We start from the raw sequence: 20802 nt of genomic DNA, 5'->3' as shown, positions 1-20802 counted from the left end.
TCATGAAACAGCAGAAACTAAAATAAGAAGCCCCAATAATACAGCTGCTGTGGAAGAGCTGCCTTCTTTTCCCTCACAGTAAAATTCAACTTTCCTTTTCTGAAAAAAGCCACCCAAAAGGTGGTAGGACCTCTCTGTAGTAACAGAAATCTACAACATGCATGAAAACTTATATATTATGTTTCTATTTATTTTCTTTGCCACTGTGTACTTAGTCCTGGAGAGAACACTTCCTGCTCTAAGTACATATTTTGAATTCACTGTCAGATTTAAAAACAAGCAAATGAAATACCCAAACACAACAGTGCATCCAGAAGCATTTGTAGCCTCTTGTCTTGGAAAAAGTCAGAGCTGCAGCTCTGTGGGAAATTCCTGGCAGGTCTGATGGCTTTGTGTTCCCCGTAGACTGTTCTGATTGTGGCAGAAATGACCACTTGCTATCTCTGAAGTTTGCAGAAAGATCCCATAGAATACCCAGCATTACTGACAGAACAGTTATCTTGTGCCAGACACAAAACTTCAGACTGCTCAGGCCATACATCTACACCACACCACGCCAAGCACCTCTTAGTCGCCTGTGCCTCACAGTCTTACACAATTCTGTTGATCTTTAAGATCTTTAAATCAAAAAAACTTAGTCTAAATACCCACAGCAAAGTCTCAGGTTTAAATATTCTCTGTCAGCTTTCACTTCGTCTCTCATACTCAATTTACCAGGAATGATGTCTTCCATACGCACCGAAGTCAGTTCCTCCACTCTGTCAGAGGAGGAGTGACCCAGAGTGCTGGTTAACCCAGTCAGTAGCTTCCCTTTCAAAACATTTCTCACTTGACAAATCATAAGCAAAACCCCCAACTACTTCACTTCTATTGTTAGCAGATCAGAACAAAGCAAAAAAACCCAACATCAGAAAGACCCCAGTACTCTAAATGCATGCACACTCTGAGCACCTAAATAATCATCACTGTGGGCAAGTACTTTACCAGTGAAAGCCTTGACTTTCCTCATAATCAGCATCTTGTTCTCATTTTCCTCCTGACAGCTGTAGGGCCTATGACACTATTTCAACATTTAATCGAGACATCTCTGGGAGTTTCAGAAATCAGCAATACTTTAAGAGGGAAAAAAAAAAGCAAGCAGTGAGCTCTGGTTCCCCCCCTGACCCGTCTTCTCGCTCCTCCAGGGAATGAAAATGAGGAGTCAGGCGGATTCTGCCAGTCGCGATCCCTACAGAAGAAGACAGAACACAAGTGCTCGCTGCTGGTTTTCATCTGTCACCCACCAATGAGTTCCCCAGTACTCAGTGCTTAGATGACCACCCACGCAGTTTTCCTGTATCAGGATAACTGCAACATGAACACTACTGTCGTGTTAGCTGCCATTAGCAAAAAGCTTCTATCTGCAGTGGCAGACAAAGGCAGATGATGCTTCTCTTCCTCTCTATTGGGGCAACACGCAGTCAGCCCAAAAGGGAATAGCAGAGGCCACGTCAGGCTGGAGACGCCAAGTGGGAGGATGGCCCCAGGCAATACATGCTGCCATCCAGGCTCTGGCTGTTCTAATGGCCCAAGAGCTGAGATAAACTCCTCTCGCACTCGGCTCCCCCTTAGTAACACAGCATACGGACACAAAGTAAGACACCTACTGCATAATGAGGCCTCTCAAAAGCACTAGCAGAGTTCTCAGCAGCTCCTGTGATACTCTGTGTCATCAGAGACTTATGGCAGTGTCGTGCCTGAAGCTTGAATACCAGTAAAATTCACCCTACTGCCTCTAGGAAAAAATGCCAGGGGTCAAGAAAGGGCAGTGAAAACAGGTGAAGCACACAGGAAGGTACGTTGCCCTCTGATGCAGAGGAAGAGCAGAGATATACCAAAGAAAAGCAGGGCTAAAAATATCAAGAAGAGGGCAGAGGTGCTTACACAGTGCAGGCATACTGGGGCCACAGAAATGCATTTGCAGCTAGTTCTAACCCACGCTGACTGAAAGACAGGTACTTCTGTGGGGAGAGTTGAAAAAGATGTTTTATTTCCCACCTCTCTGTACCTTTTTACCCCCAGTTTTGTCCCTAGCAAAAAAAAAACTTGAAACAAGGGACACAGAACAGAGAAAGAGAACAAAAAAAGTGGAGGAGGAAAGGTCTTAGAAAAGCCATAGTTTTTCACTGAGATTTTGAAAGTTTAGGGACATAGTTTTGAAAACAGAATATTGGGTTCGCTTTGTTTTTAATTGAAAAAACCTCAGACAGCCCTACTCTTAATTAATGTGCAGATAAAGAGATTGTTAAACTACTGGCATGCACAAGGCAGAATAACATAGTGTCATAAAAAAGAGAACAAAAACGTGACTGGAGAGAATTAACTGTACAGCTCCATCCTCCATGGCCACAACAGGGCAGAAACACCTAAACCATCCACTCAATAAGCGATGAGAACTGCAAAGCTGCAACCTCCTCTTGTGAAGACAGGGAACGAAATGCAAAGCTGTAGACTCACAGTCAGGGTTTCAAGCTACCCACGCTAAAATTAGTTTTGGAGCAACTAGGAGTGCAACATAGACAAGTCAATTCACAGACTAACAAAAACAACAACAAAAAATATAATTATTAAAAAAAACCCCAATCAGCCCAACCTGTCTAGGACCATTAAACTCAAGCAGTTTAGAGGATGCAGCTCGACAACATGGAAAGTAGCTAACTGAATCCAGCTCTCAGACACTGGGCTCTGTTTAAGAATAGATTAATTCATGATTTATTTAAACTGATCTAGGTTCAGATTACCTCTGAAAGAGGTGGATCTGCTCTCCTTCTGCTCACCTGTGTTTTCTTGATTGTCCCTTGAAAAGGTTGCTCAGTAGCGTGACTCAGGAGCTGAACTAGTTGAAATCTTTCTTTTTTCTTTATGGCTTAAATTTCACCCAGATCAGCTTCTCACGAAAGTTAGGATAAGGAAGGGAGGTGAAAGACGAAGACAGGAGGGCTGAACCCTTCCTTTTAGTTGCAAAAGAAATGTAGAGAGCCTTAAATCAGTGGTGAAAGGGCACCCCACTTCGGATAAGAGTTTACTGTAGGAAATATTATGTGTGGTGGACAGATCGGCCATATCCACAGCAATGGTGGAAAGCTCCCCTTACATGTTTTTTTAGATCATTACTCATTTGTAAAGTAAAAGTGTATTTATAAGAACTTATTTACTTATTGGTACTTGTTACCAGGTCCTTCACACACCCTCCTTTTTGTTTGATTTTGTTTATAGAGGCAAGGCCGTTCCAGACGAACACAGGCACTCCTGATGTGGGTGTGTTCCCTCTGTTCATCTGCAGAAGTGTCAGTGACTTGAGTACGTTCCTGTGAAGGCTGGTTTCAGGGAGCTAGTATTTTCTTGACCGGTTGTCCCTGTGAGTGAGGAAGAATTACAAACTTGCCTCCGTGCAATTTGAATATACTAGCAAAATGTTCATTCTAACTAGAAAAGAAGATGCTTTTTGTCTTTTATCTTTCATTTTCATTGATGACATTCATGCCATAGTTCAGAAGACCACCCTTCAGCTTGTTCTTGGCTGAGATGTAGTGCTTTTAATTTATAAATTATGTCTTCTTGGAAAAAGAAAACAACACTCCGTTCTGCCAGTCATATTGTCCTTGTTTTTTAATTACCACCACCAAAGAGAAAAGGCTTTAATGCCTAGAAGAAATGTGCACATATTTTCTACCACAAAGAAATTCATCGATGTTTAGCACAATGGCATGTAATTAATAGCTGTACTTTAAAATCCAAGCTAGGCTCATTGTAATTGTTTGCCAAGAGATACACACGAGCACTGCCATACAGAATGCATTTTTCCTATTGTCTGTTTTTCAGTAGGTAGCAATACTGAACACAAACCAATGCGGCAACAGCACAGCATTACCAGAACAACCGGCTGTAGCAGTCCCTTCCTCTATGAAAGTTCACTTTACACAACAGTTACAGATGAAAAATGAACAAAACGATTGTCTCAAGGCCCCCCCCACTCGCCTCACTGCACAACTGCCAGCTGCTTTCTTTTTTTTTTTGCCTTTTTTTTCCCCTTTCATTCTTTTAAATCAGAACATAAGGATGCTTTACAACTGCACTGAACAAACCCTTTCTCAGGTGCTGCTGCCAGGTCTGACCCCTTGTTTTCAAACAGCTGATCATTGTCCTGGTAAAATGTTGTGGGATAAAATTTTCCAATGAAGTGCCTAGTGTTCACCAGCAGAGAAATGAGGCTGGTTAACTGGAAGGGGTTGCACATGCACGGCTCATGTGAAGGGCTCCAAGACACAAGGCGTGGTGGTTTCAGCTGACACTAGTGTCCCCTGCTGTGTCCCTCTCCCCTTTCCCCACCCTAGATCACCGCCCTATTGCAAGAGCAGCTGAAGGCCCATAAGCTTACCCCAGTCAGTTTAAATCTTCCAGTTATACAAACTTTTCCTTTAATGGCAATGAGGGGTGCCAGAATTCACCTCAGCCTGGTCTCCCCCTCACTTCTGCCTGCCTGCTTGTTCCCACCCTAGTGCTACAGGTCCCTACTCTCTTACTGTACTCTCCGTCAGTACAGCTGTGTGTGGAAACTGAGTATCTGAAACTATGTGGATTAAGGGCGGGGAAGCTTTTGGTTCTCATTTAAACCAAAGCGTGGGATCTTGCTAAGAAGTCAGGCATGAGCAGGGATGACTGGGGCGCAGGCAAACGTTTCACTGTCCCACCTGGCATAACAGGAGTGGCACCTTTGAGCAGAGGCAGCAGTGCTGGCCCCAACTGCTGCAGTCACATCTGCGAGGTCTCATCTGCTACTACACTGACTTGACTTCCAAGCAAATGGCACAGGTAAGGTCTGCTGGAAATCAGGCCTCTTGTTTCCAATATAGTTTGCTGGCCTTAATAGCGCACAGAGAAAAGCTCTGAAGTGAGTTTTGTTGGCATCGACTGGCAGTGATCCTCTCCCCAAGCTGTGCTGGTTTCTTTTGCCTTCTGATGCCACCGTGATGGCAAGCTGACCCATGCTGGAAGCTGGGAGGAGAATCCTTGTCTGCAAGCAACAGACATAGAAGAGAAAACAGCTTCCTAAACATGATAACATATCGGAGGAGCTCAGATGCAGCAAGTTCATTTCTCATGCTGTCACATTCACAAAACCCTATCCTTGTGTTTACGCAACAGATTTACCTGTGCATCCTTGTGCCCATTCACTCATCCAGTTGTGCTTTGGAGATGAAGTGGAGGTTTGAATCAGTAGCTTCCTAAAACCTCTGAAGTGACAAATCCCAGACATCATCTACGACTAGATTTTTCAGTACTACTGCTTACATGAATTGCTTTAGACCACTACAACTTGTGACAGACTAATGGCATTCGCCTGAAATACCCTCTGCCAGGAGCTGCTGTTGGTCCTGCAGGGAAAGTGTGAAGCAGGTTTTGCTGACTCATTGGCAGAGCTGACTTGCTACCCCACACGGATACAAATGACGTTGGAGCAGCCTTCAAGAAACAGACCCCAAACCTAGGTTTAAGGACAGGTTCAGGCAGGTAATAGCACAAATCCTTACTGTAGCTAAGCCTAAAAACAAAGCTTATGATTATTTTGAGAATATTGTTAATTCATAAATCAAACTTCAGAATCATGGCTTTGATCTGTATATGCGTGTATCTCAAAATCAAATTAGGATCTCCAGCTGTTTACAAATCTACTAGTTCAGGAAGCAGAAAAATTGGAATCAATTATTTTTTACCCTGTCTGCTCCCACCTGTAGAGTTTTGCCTTACATTTGCTTGCAACTTCGGCAGAGGAGGGGCATTATTTTCCTCCTATGCAGTTGTATAGCACCGAAGAACCTCAGCTGCACACTACAACCCAGGAGCAATTGCCATACAAATAAGAACGCTACTAGTCCCAGTGTACTGACCAGTAGAAACATAACCCTCAAAAACTTTTTTTGCCATCCAACACTTGAAGAACCTGACTGCCCACAGAAGGTGGCTTCCCACTCTGGACTAAGAAGTATTGCTCCTGTTCTCCAGAGTGGTCAGCCCTTGGTCGCCTGTTTTCTTCAGAAATACGACCCATCTAATGGTCAGCCTGCACCTCTGTTTGCAGTCAGGTGAAAAACTGGAGGTTCCCCAAGGAGATAGGGAGCGCAGAATGGAGAAACAGAGATGGAGAAAGTATTTTCAACCTATCCAGCAATTTCCACAGCAGTACAAATATGACCAGGTAGATAAAAATGACACAAAAAAACCTTCCTTGAGGACCATTCTTCTCCTTCCTGTAACAGCATCCTCCCAGGTGACAGTTGCAGAAAGGACCACTAGAGGCAACTTTTCTTTGTAAATCCCCAAACCAAGTTAGACAGTTAACTACTGAAAACAAGTAGTGCTTCAAATAATCTTGCACTCTTTCACTCAATGATGATTGTTTGCTTTTTGTATTCAGATCTGATTAGTTTTTAAAATAGGTAAGGCAAGTTCCAAGCTATGGAGTTTGTAATCCAGAGCTTATTAGCTTGAAGAAAAAAGTTTAAACTGAAGCAGTACTGTTTTTCTTCGTTGTAAATTACTTACACCCTGATTATCTGACATTTTCATCTGTGTAAAAAAGTGGAGAGTTGGCTGTTAGTCTTAAGTATTGGGAAATCTATCCAAAAGCACCTTGTCAAGCTGGTCAGAGCTGTCAGCTGTCAGTCTTGTTGAGGAACAATTCAGAGATTCTGTAGAGATGAACAGGCTGTACACATATCTATAAATAAAAACTTCTATTTCGTTTGTGGTGAGCTAAAATCGGATATGCACCTACATACATCCAAGGCTATAAATAAAAATTAGTACCTTGTTCATGGAGTTGAGCTGGACTTAGATATGCTAACTCCCTCTCTGTTTTTACAGATACCTACACATTGTTAGCATATACATGGCTATATCTAGGACACTGACTTTCTAAAAAGATACCCAATGCTATGGCCCTCAGAGCTTAGGTTAAGGTCACCTGCAAGGAGTTTCATCTCCCTACAGCCCATTTCTAAGGGGAAATAAGAAAGGAAGGAGGGACGGCACCAGAGTAGAGAAGGTTCTCGCCAAACCCAGATGCAAAAGACACAATTCTCCCCAAAATATTTGCCATAACAGACTTCCACCTAGAATGAGAGGGAGGAATAACTGTGAGACGTCCTGGTGGATAAGACATTACTATAGCACAAGGTTCTGCTGAGCAGCGACTGAGCCAAACCGAGAAAAAAATGCAAGGCCAAGCCCTGCATGCAGGTAAGTGCAAGAGGATGTGTGGATGGAGGCCTGCAAAAGGAGGCTGCAGCAGCCCTCTGGTATGTGACTGAGATCACAGGTGCCACATCAGGTGGTGACAAAAAAGTCAGAGGAAAGGTATAACACGATTCTTAGCTAGTATTAGCTACTCTACCTAGTTAATCTCCAGCAGGAAACATACATCCCTCTACTGTTATGTACACTTGATGAATGGCACTTACTCAGATTGTGTGTGTCATTCCAAGTTGCTTGATCAATGCAGCTCAAATTCCCACTGTAGTCCCCAAACAGGCCAAAATCCTACACACAGGCCTTCAGCCATGAGTCAATCTCAGCTACAAGAGAGACGTGAGCCGCAGTTCTGGAACAGAGATTACCACAGGCTAACGTACACCTAGGCATACCATGTGCATATCTACATAATAGATATTGATAGAGAATAGATAAACCGGAGAATAGACAGGCGTAAATATGAACGAATATAGCTCAGGTAATACATAGGCATAATTGGATAATAGGCACTAACAGATAATAGTTTTAATGGGAGAGATGGGTAAGGGAAGATCAAGCATATCTTTTCTCCGAGCTGAACCTCTAGTATCATCTCCTTAATTTCTTCACATTGGTCTTCAGCCATAAAGGCAAAGTTTAAGTCTTTCAGTTACATTACTGGATACTGCTTCCTGGAAGACAAATGTTTGCTTTGGTGCCAGTTATTTTCTGTCTATCGCTAACACCAAGAGGACAGAGTGGACCCTGCCCTCAAACATCAGGATTACTGAGTTTCAGAAGGGGTTTTATGTCACTTTTGTTTCAAGCATTTTTCATTTATTCCTGCGGGACCTCTTCCTGCAAGATGCCTCTTGTTCTCTGAATGATGCTTAGGTTTATCTTTAATCTCTCTATTTTATTTCATAGGAGATGAAATAAATAATTGTTAGCTTGTGCTGTGGCCAACAGGAGCCTCCAAACCATTAACCAAGGGTTAAGGCAGATGTTGGCCTGTGGAAGTTGCAGGCACTCGACATCTGCAGAAATCCAACCCTTAGATTTTAAGGCATTGCTTTGTACAACTCCAGGTAGTCTTGAAAATGTTTCTCATTGGCCAGAGCTAGTGTAGCTTTTTAAGATCATTCACTCCATCTTACAACTATCTTCAATAAAATATATTTATTGGCTTGGAATTGCATATTCACTCAGTTGTCGTTTGCTTGCTAATAAACCATGCACTATGGGGATTTCAATCAGCTCATGATCGATAATTAAGTAAGTATGCTAAGTATTTACCTCAAATCTCGTTAAACTGATGATAGCTTTGGCTCTGTTTATTCAGGACACTGCTTTGGAAAAGTCCTTAAGGAAATCTGTCTTGTACATGCAGTGCCATGAAAGAGCACCACATTACCACAATCTGAACTATTGCTCATGCGTTGTGCATTCTGGAACATAGCACAGCCAAGCCAGAATCACAGATGGTGTTTTACAAGACAGCGGTCCTGACTACTGGCCCTCAAGTCATTTGAAAAAAAACCCAAACAAACAACCAAACTCTCAACATCTACCAGGATCAGGCTATACTGGAGGAGAGGAGAGAGAAAGAGCAGCATCACTGGTTTATAAACACCTGATTTACACCCTAATAGGTAATTATGCCACAGCTGGTAGGGAAAATTTCAAACAAGCAGTTAAAGTAAATGAAATATCAAAATAAAGAATGAACTTAATCCGACCAACATGGCCTTCTCAGTGCACTGGATCATGCCATTTTGATATGAGAAAGTCCAGAGCAAAGAAATTATTTTGGCAGCTTTTAGGGACAAAGTCAGTCCTACAGTTCCTCCTTTGAGCATTTGCAGCTGCAGAGACTATGGTAGCTTTCAAACAGTTTATTGTGCCATGTGTTTGTCAGAACAGGTCTTTCATTTGATAAAGGCAAGCCAGAACCAAATTTAGCATGACTCTCCAACATCAAAACTAGGCCTTGAGCAAAAGTCATAGACTGGATAAAGAGCACCTCCTTAATGAAACAGGCATCTTCACAGAATTACTCAAGTTCAAAGCTCCTGGTTCAAGAGAGGCCAGAGCACATTTTGCTTTTGACTTGCTAAATATCTCAGGTTTGGAAATTTATCAAGCTCAAATTAATAATTGATTTGGGGAAGCGTTAGATTTCAGGCCACCGTATCCTGTGTGCTGCTCTCAAAGCATTCGTAGTAAAAGTATCCAGAGTGTCAGGCACTCTGGTGCACTGGTGCATCCAAACCAAAAGCCAAGTCCCTGCAAGGACACCCTGACACACCCTTACTTGCACAGGTGAGGCAAATCCCGTATCCATGTTAAAAAGCCCAAAGTGAGTACCTTTCTACCTACTTGCCAGAGATTTACCTGATTTATGTGAAGTAGCTGTTTAGAAAAAAGGATTCCATGTGATTGTTTAACATCGCATAGCACAGAAGACAGGTCCGTATCCATCCTTGTCTCTGCCTCTGAATGCCCCCGGAAGAAATGCCCTAGGTTTGACTTCACAGAATGCAAATAAGAAAGAATGGTATTTCTAAGGAGCCCTTATGCCTGACGCTGAGGAAAAACATCTACAATGCAAAGCATGTCATACTGGCAGTGGGAATTGCAGGAGGAGAGGGAACATTTTCTAAGACATCTGCAGGGAATATTTACGAATTGAAGTGTGTTTTCTCTTAGGGGACTGTTTCATCGCTTCACTTGATTGATTATCCATGATGTTTTAACAACCATGTTTTTAAAGGTTTTTCATAAGAATGAAATTTTGAATCAAGAGTCTATGAGATCCCAAAGGGCAAGACTGTTTTACTTAGGTAGCCAAGCATGACATTGGGGGATTTCAAATAGAAGTGGGGAAAATAAAGGAGTCTATAAAAAAAATAAACAGACTGAAAAAAGAAAATGGAAAAAAAAGCCGATATAAATTGGTCATGTGTTGAATTGCAAAGTGTTCTGAGAAACTTAAACTAAGCAAAATACAAAAGCAGAAAAGGGCATTAAAATAATTCCTGTAATACTACCATTCAGATCACACTGCCCATTGCTGCAGCACAACCCAGTGTAACTGGACTAAACCCATCAGAAATATCTGCATTTCTCTGCAGATACTGCTCTCAAGTAAATAGTTAAGCCAAAACTGGAGGCCTGAAACCGCTCACTTCCTGATCAGACTTCAAAACTTGTCATTGCCACACTAGCACTGGTTTTCTAAAACCTATTGATTTTGTTACACTTGCTTGCAAAGGTGCAAGACCGAGGTAACACCAAGTAAACAGAAGTACAGTAGTTCAAAATAGAGAGGTTGCTGATCATTTAAAATTTCCTTTCATCACTCCAGCTTTTTCAGCATAGCCGCTGAGAGCAGTTCTAACACAGACAAAGGTCCAGGTGTTTTAGTTGCCGTGCGCTGCAGGTCTCCATGAGACTTAGCCAGCCACAGCCACATCCTTGTTAACAGCCTCCCTCTCACATTTACCTCACGAGTAGGAAGAGAAGTTGCACTGCCTGGACGTATTAGCAGAAATACTAGACAGCAGCTGGAAACATATTGTCCAAAAAAAGTGTATGTTGGGTGGATTACTCCTCACATTACTTCCAAGTGTCTTTCAATGACAACTCGAGAAAAAACGCCAAAAAACTGTAGTCTGATGTGGTTTCTTGATATATGTTGTGGAGGTAAGAGAGAGAAGTTTCAGATCATTTAATGAGATGGGTGGAAACCTGTCCAAACCAGTGCAACTGCAGGGCAGGACGGTTGCTGAAAAAGCTGCCTTTTCATCACCCTCACGATACAGTCATGTGGCTACTGGCCAAAGGCGCAGGCCTCCTTCTCCCAAGATGAGGTACCCCTTTCCCTTACTGCCTAGTCCACCTTTAACTCCCACTGTTGTTTCCTTACTGATCACATCTGCTTAGGTTTGCAGGAGAGAAACAATCTAAACCCAAGTGCTTCCCAACATTAATCCAGCTTTCCCAGATTACTGAAAGCCCCATAGTGCCCCAGTGAAGGACTGGAGAGCCTGGCTGCTACGCTCTGCCTGCTGCTGTCCTCAGATAGAATGAAAATCCAACTGTTTCTGCTGACTCCCACTCCTAACCATTTGTAGCAGACAGAATGAGAGCAAAAAAAGGGATTCCACTGAGCAAAGAAACCAGGAGGGCACAGGCGCGGGCAAAGCAGCCGAGGAACAGAAGGCAGCATTTGTTTTGACTGATGCAACCTGACAAAAGCCAAAGAACGTGTCCATTTGCACAGCTGCATATTGCTGTAGATGTGGCATGGACCACACAAATGATATTTAATGTAACAAATTGGTAATACATAAGGGTGGGTTTTTTCCACTTTCACACATAAAAATTTAATACATTTCTATTTTTAAGAGATTCACGCCATCCTTAGGCAAACTCTTTTTTTAGACTTAAACACATGACAGGTTTTATTGTGCAAAGTAGGATGGGTTCATGTGGGACCAAGCCATGAACAGTGACAATACCAGTTGTACTACTTCAGAAAGTCTAGTTGGCTGAAACCTGGGTTAGTAAACCACAAAACTTAAAGAAACGCCTGTCTGTAGCTGGTTTAGGTTCCCAGAAATGTGCACTGCACGGTCAGAGGAGGGATGCCGAGGGAGAACTAAGCAGCTCCAGTGTTAGCCTTCACTGTTTTTGTTCCCCTGGGAAATGCAAATCACCATCTGGTTACTTTTTTGATGAAGGAAGAGTTAAAAAACAGGTGTAACTGGAAAGAAGGTTTCAGCTTCACTGAAGAGACACAGCAAAAAAAAAAAAAAAAAGCCTAAACCTAGCTGCACGTCACCATCTGGGATTCTCATTACACAAGGGCCTGACTTTGAATTGCACCTAACAGAACCGTGCTGGGCAACTGTTAACTTGGGTGCAGGGGGACTGGGCTGCCTATGCAAGAAGACTCTCAGTACCAAACACAGCCAAGACTAGGTTCTGATCTAGGTCATGCCACAAGGATTCAAATTCACTGAGTATTAAAGCAGAGGAATGCTAGAACCTCTTCAACAGGCAGTCGGTTTCCCCTCCCCCTTACCAAGGACTGTCAGACCTTACCTTCCTGTTTAACAAAAGAGGTGAATAATTACTTTTCAAATTTATAGCAAGGTGTTGATTGAAAAGATATAATTTTGAAATTTTTGATATGACAAACTTGCATTATGATATTACATGACTCGATTTGCCATTATTTTTCAACAGAACAATGTTTCGATTGAGCAAATCCATTTCCTTAAACTTCAAAACAGGACAGTTGAAATAGTGATTTCCAAAGAACAGCAGAAGCGTAAAATACCTTCTGGCAGCTTATCTGCAGGGCTTAATGCATGGACTGCTAGATGGCTACCAGGGTGGGCTGTTTTCCATGCACAGTATGCATTATTGTAACACCAACAAAATGAGTGCTGCTGGTCCTAATTAACGTAGCACCTAACTGCTGTAACACTTTTGAACCCGAGGCAAAAGTGTTTTGTTGCGTTTTGTTGTGCTTCTTAAAAATAAAAATAAAAAATAAACAAAAAAAAAAGCCCACACCCCAACACTGCTTAGGGAGCAACCCTTCTACCAAGGCTATACTGTGCAAACACACCAGCAAAATTGTGGAAAGCAGAGACAACTAACTTTTCAATCACCTTAAGCACTGGTACTCCTCCCCAGAGATGCCAGAGCATACCGTGGCATTCCTCAGTTATTTCTCTACAAGAAGAGTCATAAGATTTGCATCATATAAAAATTCAAAGTGGAGGATCCCCAGCCCCTGCCCACCTGTCCCTGCTGTTTCTTCCCATTCGCATCATGTTGTCGGAGCACGATTACAATCTCCAGGTCCTATAGCATCCTAGGAATAAATGTAGGCTGCTTTGCTATACGGCATTAGGTCTTTGGTCTAGGACTATAAAGGAGACAGTCCCGAAAAAGGTACATTAAGGTGTGGCCAGCCATCGGGCTGGCCCTGTACTGCAGGAATCACCCAGCAGTGCCAATCTCCACAACAGAGACAGAGAGACAGAGTTTTGTCTGCACTAAAGCCAACATATTTTTTCAAATCATTCATTACAAGTAAGTAATGTGTCCCATAAAGTCCCAGTGAATCCACTCTGGCACTGAAATGTACATTTCTAAAATACACAGGAGGTTTTCTAATATAATTTTCCTTTTCTTTGTTTAAAGTGAAGATGCAAAGAGCTCTAGCAGCAAGAGAGTACAGTGTTGTAAGTGTTTTTAGGTTAAAAAATTACCATGTTCTACATCCCTCTCACATGAAGAGGACAGCATCAATGACTTTTGCAATGTGCAAAAATGTACAAACAGGCTATATTCTCCTGGGCTGAGGCTAGTACATACAGTCAGCTAGACATATGAGCTAGTTTTGAGATGTCTGCCTCAAAACATATTCCAACTGACTTCCAGTTCCTCTGCTGTGTTGACATTTTCCTGTGACAGGTCTTTTTTGCGCAGTGTAGTTGGCTTTGCTTGGGAAAATTAAATTATTAGCTTGTGTACAACTTGCTCAGATTATATAATATCCATCCTGTCAAAAATGTATCTTAATTAGTTAAGACAACAGGCATTCTCCAGAATTGGCCTGTCAGATAACATATCCTAGCTTAAGAGAATCTTAAGGGTGATTTCATTTGGAGCTTTAGTAAGACTGTATTTCTTCACCTTCTACATGCAAGTCTTTTCTTTACCTTCTTGAGGGCTGATACAGCTTATTTTCAGGTCACTGAATATCATGAGACATCATTCTTTGAGCTTTAGTAATTTTTATTGTTTAAATATTTAAACAACAAAATCCCTGGGAATGTAGAATTGCAGCAGAGTATCTACCAGAAATTTAAGGTGGAATACATATCAGATGTTTTAATTGTTCTCCTTTGGTGTTCCCCATTCCCTGCCTTCCCAGAAAGGCATTATTTACTTTCTGGTTTACTTTATTTACATAAATCAGAAAAAAAAGATAAATTTAAACATACTATTATGATAAAATAGAGGGATCATGGTTAGTACAAAAGTTCATGCTCTCTAGCACCACAAGAGAAAAAAAGAATCAAGCCTACCTTACAAAAGAAAAAAAGAATCAAGCCTAACTTACAAAACCAACTAAAACTGTTCAAACTGATCAGGGACCATAAACCCTGCAATTCCTTTATTGTGTCGATATGGCCCTCAATACCCATCACAGAGAGGATGGTAACGTACCCTCCTACTTAAGTTTTTTTGAAATTAAACTCAGTGACAGGTTTGTTTGCTTTACAGTAGTTGCTTTAGGGACAGTCAGAAATTATTGATGTAGTGTTCACTGTATTACATTTATTTAGCAACGAAGGACATATTTAAGTCTGGTTTAAGGTAGCGAGCCATGTACTCATGCAGCTGAACTCTTGAGCTGCTATGCCAACAGCAATACACACCTGGACCTGGTACCCACTTACACAAATACACGACAAAAATGTAATCCTCTGAAATCCAAAATGGTGCAATTTGGGGGTGGGGGTAGGCATTTCTGCTAACTAAGGGAAAGGAACCACACAAGCTGGACAGCAGATACCACATTAAGAGCATTTCTTGGGAGTAAACTAACCCAAACTAGCTACAGCTCCAAAATAATGAGCTTTAGTATCAAGCACTTCTAATCTGTATGCTAACAGCACATTTTTTGCCCATTCAACTCACATGAACTGCAGGTGTTACAGTGCTAATAACCCATTTGCTGTTCCTATTCCCTCTGCGCAGTAAATTGCTGACCATTACTCATTCTGTAGGTCTTTTATGAGCAGGAGACAAAACATACATGCGAAATGTTTGAAAACAATGCAAACAAGGATTCAACTGTTGTGAAAGGCTGCTACTTGTAAATGCTTTCCCGGACTGACTGAACTTGTCTCAGGTTCTAGATGTGTGTGACACAGTCCTGTCTGTGAGCAGTGTCAAGGAGATATGACCAGCAGCAGCTACCTGAATATTGGACTTCGACCATGAATGAAGCATTACACACGAATGAGTATGTCCCTCCTGTTCAGGACACAAATCTTAACTTTTTACCTTCACACAGCACAACATTCAATGCCAGTGCCCTGGCTTTGAATGCTGCCTGAATGTCCTCCAAAGGCATCTGGAAAGCACTGGACTAAAGCTTATGAGAGAGAGGGCAAAGAGATAATTTTAAAAGACATCGTTTAAAACACTTTCTAGAGCTTGAGAACCAACTTTTGCATGACATCAGCCATCACATTTTGGGTAAGAACTGCTTCTTGGAGTGGGGATATACAGAGCTGAGCTGTCCTTGAGGAATCTCACCCTCCCCATGGGACGTGCGGTCAGGCTGTTGTGAGACTGCCAGGAGATGGTTCAGAGCGGGTAGCAATGCCACTGTTCACTAGTGGTTGGAAGTGAATGTGCTTGTCTTTGACAAATAGGAAAAACATTGTTAAGAAGAAAACTTGGGAGGTGAACGTGAATGCAAAGGAAGGAGGAGAAGAAAAGAATTGTAGGGTAGTCATAGAAATGGCCATGAGGAGTTATTTGAGCCTAAACTGCAAAACCTGGGAGACCATTTAATGCCAGTTACAGCTGACTACATGAGCTCATTAGCCTCCACAAAGCTCATATAGCCAAGAAAATAACAGAAATATTTCAGGATATAAGGTGTCACAAATTTGGTTTTGATATTCAAAATTGCCTAGCCAAACCTTCCCCTCATGCACACACATATGGAGGCAACTTCAAGCTGTATCATATTTGATGGGAGTCAGCTTGGTCTGTCAGTGTCAGAACAGGGACTACATAGACAGGAGATAAAATCAACACTCCTACCAACAGCAGAGCACCCACAGAGACTCTGAAACCATCTGTAGCCTATGGACAAGCCTGCCTTACCCTTGACAAGACATCAGGGTAGAGCACGCCTGTTTCTCTTGTTTCTCCTACATCCCTCCCTTTTGCTCTGTAAAGAACTGAAGATTTGGTCCTCACTAAGCATAGAATAAGTGTTCTCCATAACCTCTCCCACTACTAACCACCTGACTTTTATTTTATGAATCTTGTTTGGCAGTAAACCCAAGAGTCTGAGGGATTTATAGCAGCCAGAAGGAATGCAGGAATACAGTCTGTCATTCCTTGTCCTAAAGCCCCCTTCCATCGCTGAATGACAGGTCCTTCTAAGGGCTTCTATATTGCTGTGGGGCACTCCACAGAGAGCACTAAGTATAATAATATATCTGGATGGGTAACGATGCAACTGTTGCTATTTACTGTTGCAGTAATTTTTCTTTTCTTTGAGTTGTTATTTTTTATCCTTTTTCCCTGGGAAACGGAGAGAGGTTGTTAAAAATGCTTGAGCACAGTTATACAGTAACTGTAACAATAACAGACCACAAAATTCAAGCACTCACATCAGAAAATACCACAGTATACTCTGGAGGGGGAAATAGTCTGTTTTTTCCTCAAGAAAATATTTTCTATAATAAATATATCTGGACAGTTTACAAAGTCCTCAGAGGCTAACCAGTTAGCTGTAACAAGTTCTATACCTGACACATTTTTCTTCAGGGTACCTTGCTTCATTCAGAGTTTTAATGTTTAAATAAACTGCTGCCCAAATCAATAATCTACAAAATCATTCACTCTGGGAAAGTCTTTCAATCCTTCCCCCCCTGTTTTAAGTCAATTTATATGCTACGCTACAGCTACCTCCGGCTGCATTTCATTACCTTCCCACTCCATCTTGTAGCGGCCACTCTGTAGTTTTGGCTACTGTTTTCTCAGCGAGGAGGTCCACAATACTTTATTTTGTGCCAACTTGTCTCAGACAGCTGAGAAGCCCTTCTGTCATGTCTCAGGGTTTTACATCACTGCTGTATTCCAGCAGAGACAGTGAAATCTGAGGCCAAACAGCTGGAACATATCTGCTAGTCTTTGCCTAGTGACAGTAACTGAAGAGGTATCATTGCTGTTGGCTTTGATAATCTCAGATAAAGCAGGTGTGGGAGGAAACAAACCTAGGCTGTATTGATCCGATCCTATTTCATTTCCTTCCCAGCACCAACTTTGTAGATAGCTGCTCTCCTACTCTGACATTTTTTAAAGATACTTAAAACATCTGTCTGTTAACAAAATAGTTTCACAAAGACTTCACAGAACAGCGTTAGCCTCTTGAAAAACATTGTAATGATGTATAGTCCTAACCTAGCAAAGCATTTAAGTAAATGCTTTAAAGTAAGCTGGTGGATATTACTGAGCTAACAGAGATGGGACCACTCACATGCTTAAACCCTCTTCAGTAAATGCAAAGTTTCATTCTATGTTCAAGGGGGCTCACCTGAGTGGCAGCACATGTATAACATAGCCAATTGCCAGTATCCTTCCGATTCCTTTGCCAGGCATAAAGCACCATAATACCCAGAAATCCAATTAGACGCTTGGCCTCATGACACAAGGACACGGAGGTTACAGACTGTGCTTCATCTCAAACCACACAAAATAGGCAATGTCTGTACAGATGAACAGTCTGAATGAGACCGATTCCAAGCCTTGCCTTTTGCCTCCTCACACCAAGGCCATTGACCTTGTTTTCCAGTTGTCTGGAAACAGTACAGTTTCCAAAGGGAGAGGCAGCTGTCAGGAAGCGCCTGCCCTTGATGCTCTACACAGCCTCAAACTCCCATTTATTTATCTGAGAATCTAAATTGGTTGATACAAACATTCAGAGGTATGCAACAGAAATATTGTACCTCTTGGAGAATACCCTGCATACTCTGTGAAGACCCTTTGCTCTACAGCATAGGTTTCTGGTGGAACCTACAGGAAGAAACAAGCCCTTACCACAAAACAGCCTGTTACCAGAGATGATGCACGAGATGAATGGAAGAGATCCAGCTATTTTAACATACTGCTTATTAGTAAATAATTAAAGACATGCTATCCTCCATGTTTTTCAGATACAGGAAGACCTTCGTGATTTCTTCTAAAGCCTTAATCAAAAAAGTAGGAAAAAATAAAATTACTTTAGCAAAGTTTTTCCACTTACACCTCTCCTTCTCTTTAGAATTGGGGTTGCATTTCTCTGTACATAAACAGGGATCATTAAAAGGAAGGGAAACAGATTTCCCTCAGGCTCACTCCTAAATACACTTCTAGCCTACTTTAAGTAATGGCCCTCATTTACCAAACTGCTGAGGGCCTAGATGTTCCCACTGATTTCAGCTGACTCTCCTTGTGAACTGCTGAATACACCGAAAGGCCCTTACTCATCACATAGAAGTTTAATTTGAGGTTCCTGCTTCTGAAAACCCACAAAAATCCTGAAAATTCAATATACTTGAAAGCTGGTGTAGTTAGTGAGCAATACTTTACATGAATTTTTCAAATCTCTCTAGAAACAGACCAATGGAGGAAATACTCAGAGCCACATCATCAAACATCTGCATCTAAGGCACTGATTAGTGGTGGATGGCCATCCCTCCTGCTTCTTCCATCTCTATGAACTGTTCAAGTGCACAGCTGAGCCTTGGAGCTGAAACAAGAGAAAGCAGCAAATCCACATAGCTGCTTTTTGAGGAAAGATAAGCAGGTCTGGGTTTCCTCTCTCTCCTTTTTACACCAAAACAAGATAGAAAGCAGTATGTTTCCATTTACAGAAAAACACTGTAGTTAACTACATAAACTCAAGAAATAAGTGTTTGGAAAAAGAGCAAGTTTTGCAAAAAATGAAACAAATGTTACGAGAAGAACTTCACAGACCAGGGACACATCCAGAAACTACACATTTGTTGCTGGTCACTGTTCTGACACCACAAACAAGGAGAGATGAGAAAAAAGAGGAGACAGGGACAGACAGAAAGAAATCTCTAGGACAGAACATTTTTCCCCAAGAAAGCCTTCAACCCTTTTTTGTTTTGTTTCTACTTTGGAAGAATGAAATATCCAGACTCGATTCTACCTGTCAATCACTGTCAACAGCAGACTTGCTTGGCTGCCCAGTCATTAGGACTAGCTAATACATTCTCTCTCCTCTGCCATCTTACACCAGAAAAGCTACCAGCTAATGAGACTCATACCAGGGCATGATGGGGCCATCTCAAAGTAATACACCAGAGAAGAAAACTGACTAGAAATATTTCAGAAATTTTTGCATTGCCTGTGGCTGTAAAAATGTATTTTTACTGCAAAAGAATCAAATTAGAAACATTTTTAAATGCCAACTGAAAAATATTAGAGCTTTCTGTATTTGGGACGGAAAAAATCCAATACAACCAAACAAGGACTTTCTTACGGATTTGCCCAGGTTACCAGGAAAGCCATGGGAGAATGCTAAAAGCAAACATCACGGAGACAGATCGAGGAAGATTCTGTATCCATAATGTTGTCATCCCAGAATAAACCTGTCAGTTTGTTACATACTCAGGTGTTGTTTTTCTGTAGCTTTTGAGATATTTGATGTGCAGTTCTACTCTTGAGATGTGACACTGTGAAGATGGCACCTTCTTATTCAACATATCATCTCTGCATGGATTTTCAGTCTCATCTCTGCTTACATTAGGATTTCAGCTGCCTTTCATCACTACAGTGCTGTGGATCCAAGATGAGTCTGAGGGAGTTATCTATATCCTTGGGCTCACGTGTCACTATAGCACAATCCTGTACTAGAGCATCTCAGGAACTGATCAGGGACCTGAACCCCTACCCAGTCAGAAGCTTGCATTAGCCACACAGCACAACAGAGCAAAAAGGCACTGCCAGCACTGCTAAGTTCAGATTCTTGGACCAGCTGTACAGCCTCATGGGCTTCAAATTCTGACACCACTCGCACCTGCGCAACCTCTGGGAAAGTCATAGGGTGGCACAGGTAGAAATGAGGGCAGCATTTGCACTGTGAAAACATTTCATGCGTGAACCAAAAAGAAGCTCATTTCAGAAGGTCAATTCTTCTGCAGAGCCCAGGCTCTTATGGAAGGCTTTTTAAACCAAGTTTAAGGACCACAGGGGCAAACAAAATGCATGCGAAAAATTATATAGGCAAGAATGCAGGCCTCACTGATGTTTCATTTGCAAAGCCACTTTGCAGTGGAACTGTTCAAAGCAAGTCAGCATCACCACACTGTGTATTTTCAGAGAGAAAGGGAAAAACAAAGATCTAACATTTCTGCATGGAGATGCAGGGTTTGCTATACTGGAGCAGACAATTTGTCCAGGTTCATTCCCTGTTTCTGAAAGCAGCTTGCACGGCATACTTTGAACAGAGGCAGAGAACAAAGCACTCACTCACATGATGCATCCAGCCATTTGCGCCAGAACTTATCACGGGAGAAGACCTTCTTCCAGACCCCTTCAGGTTACCTGACAAAACCAGACAGCCTCATATTTTGCAGTCCAGCTTACCATAAGCTGATCTGAAATTAGGCTCAGGAAATAAACCCTGGAAAGTGACTCTTGAACTATGAGATGTATTTGTTGAAGGAAAGAACACATTTTTAGCCAGAT

This window comes from Nyctibius grandis, chromosome 11 (genome assembly GCF_013368605.1).
Source record: "Nyctibius grandis isolate bNycGra1 chromosome 11, bNycGra1.pri, whole genome shotgun sequence".
Lineage (NCBI taxonomy): Eukaryota > Metazoa > Chordata > Aves > Nyctibiiformes > Nyctibiidae > Nyctibius > Nyctibius grandis.
This window is presented reverse-complemented; position numbering follows the sequence as displayed.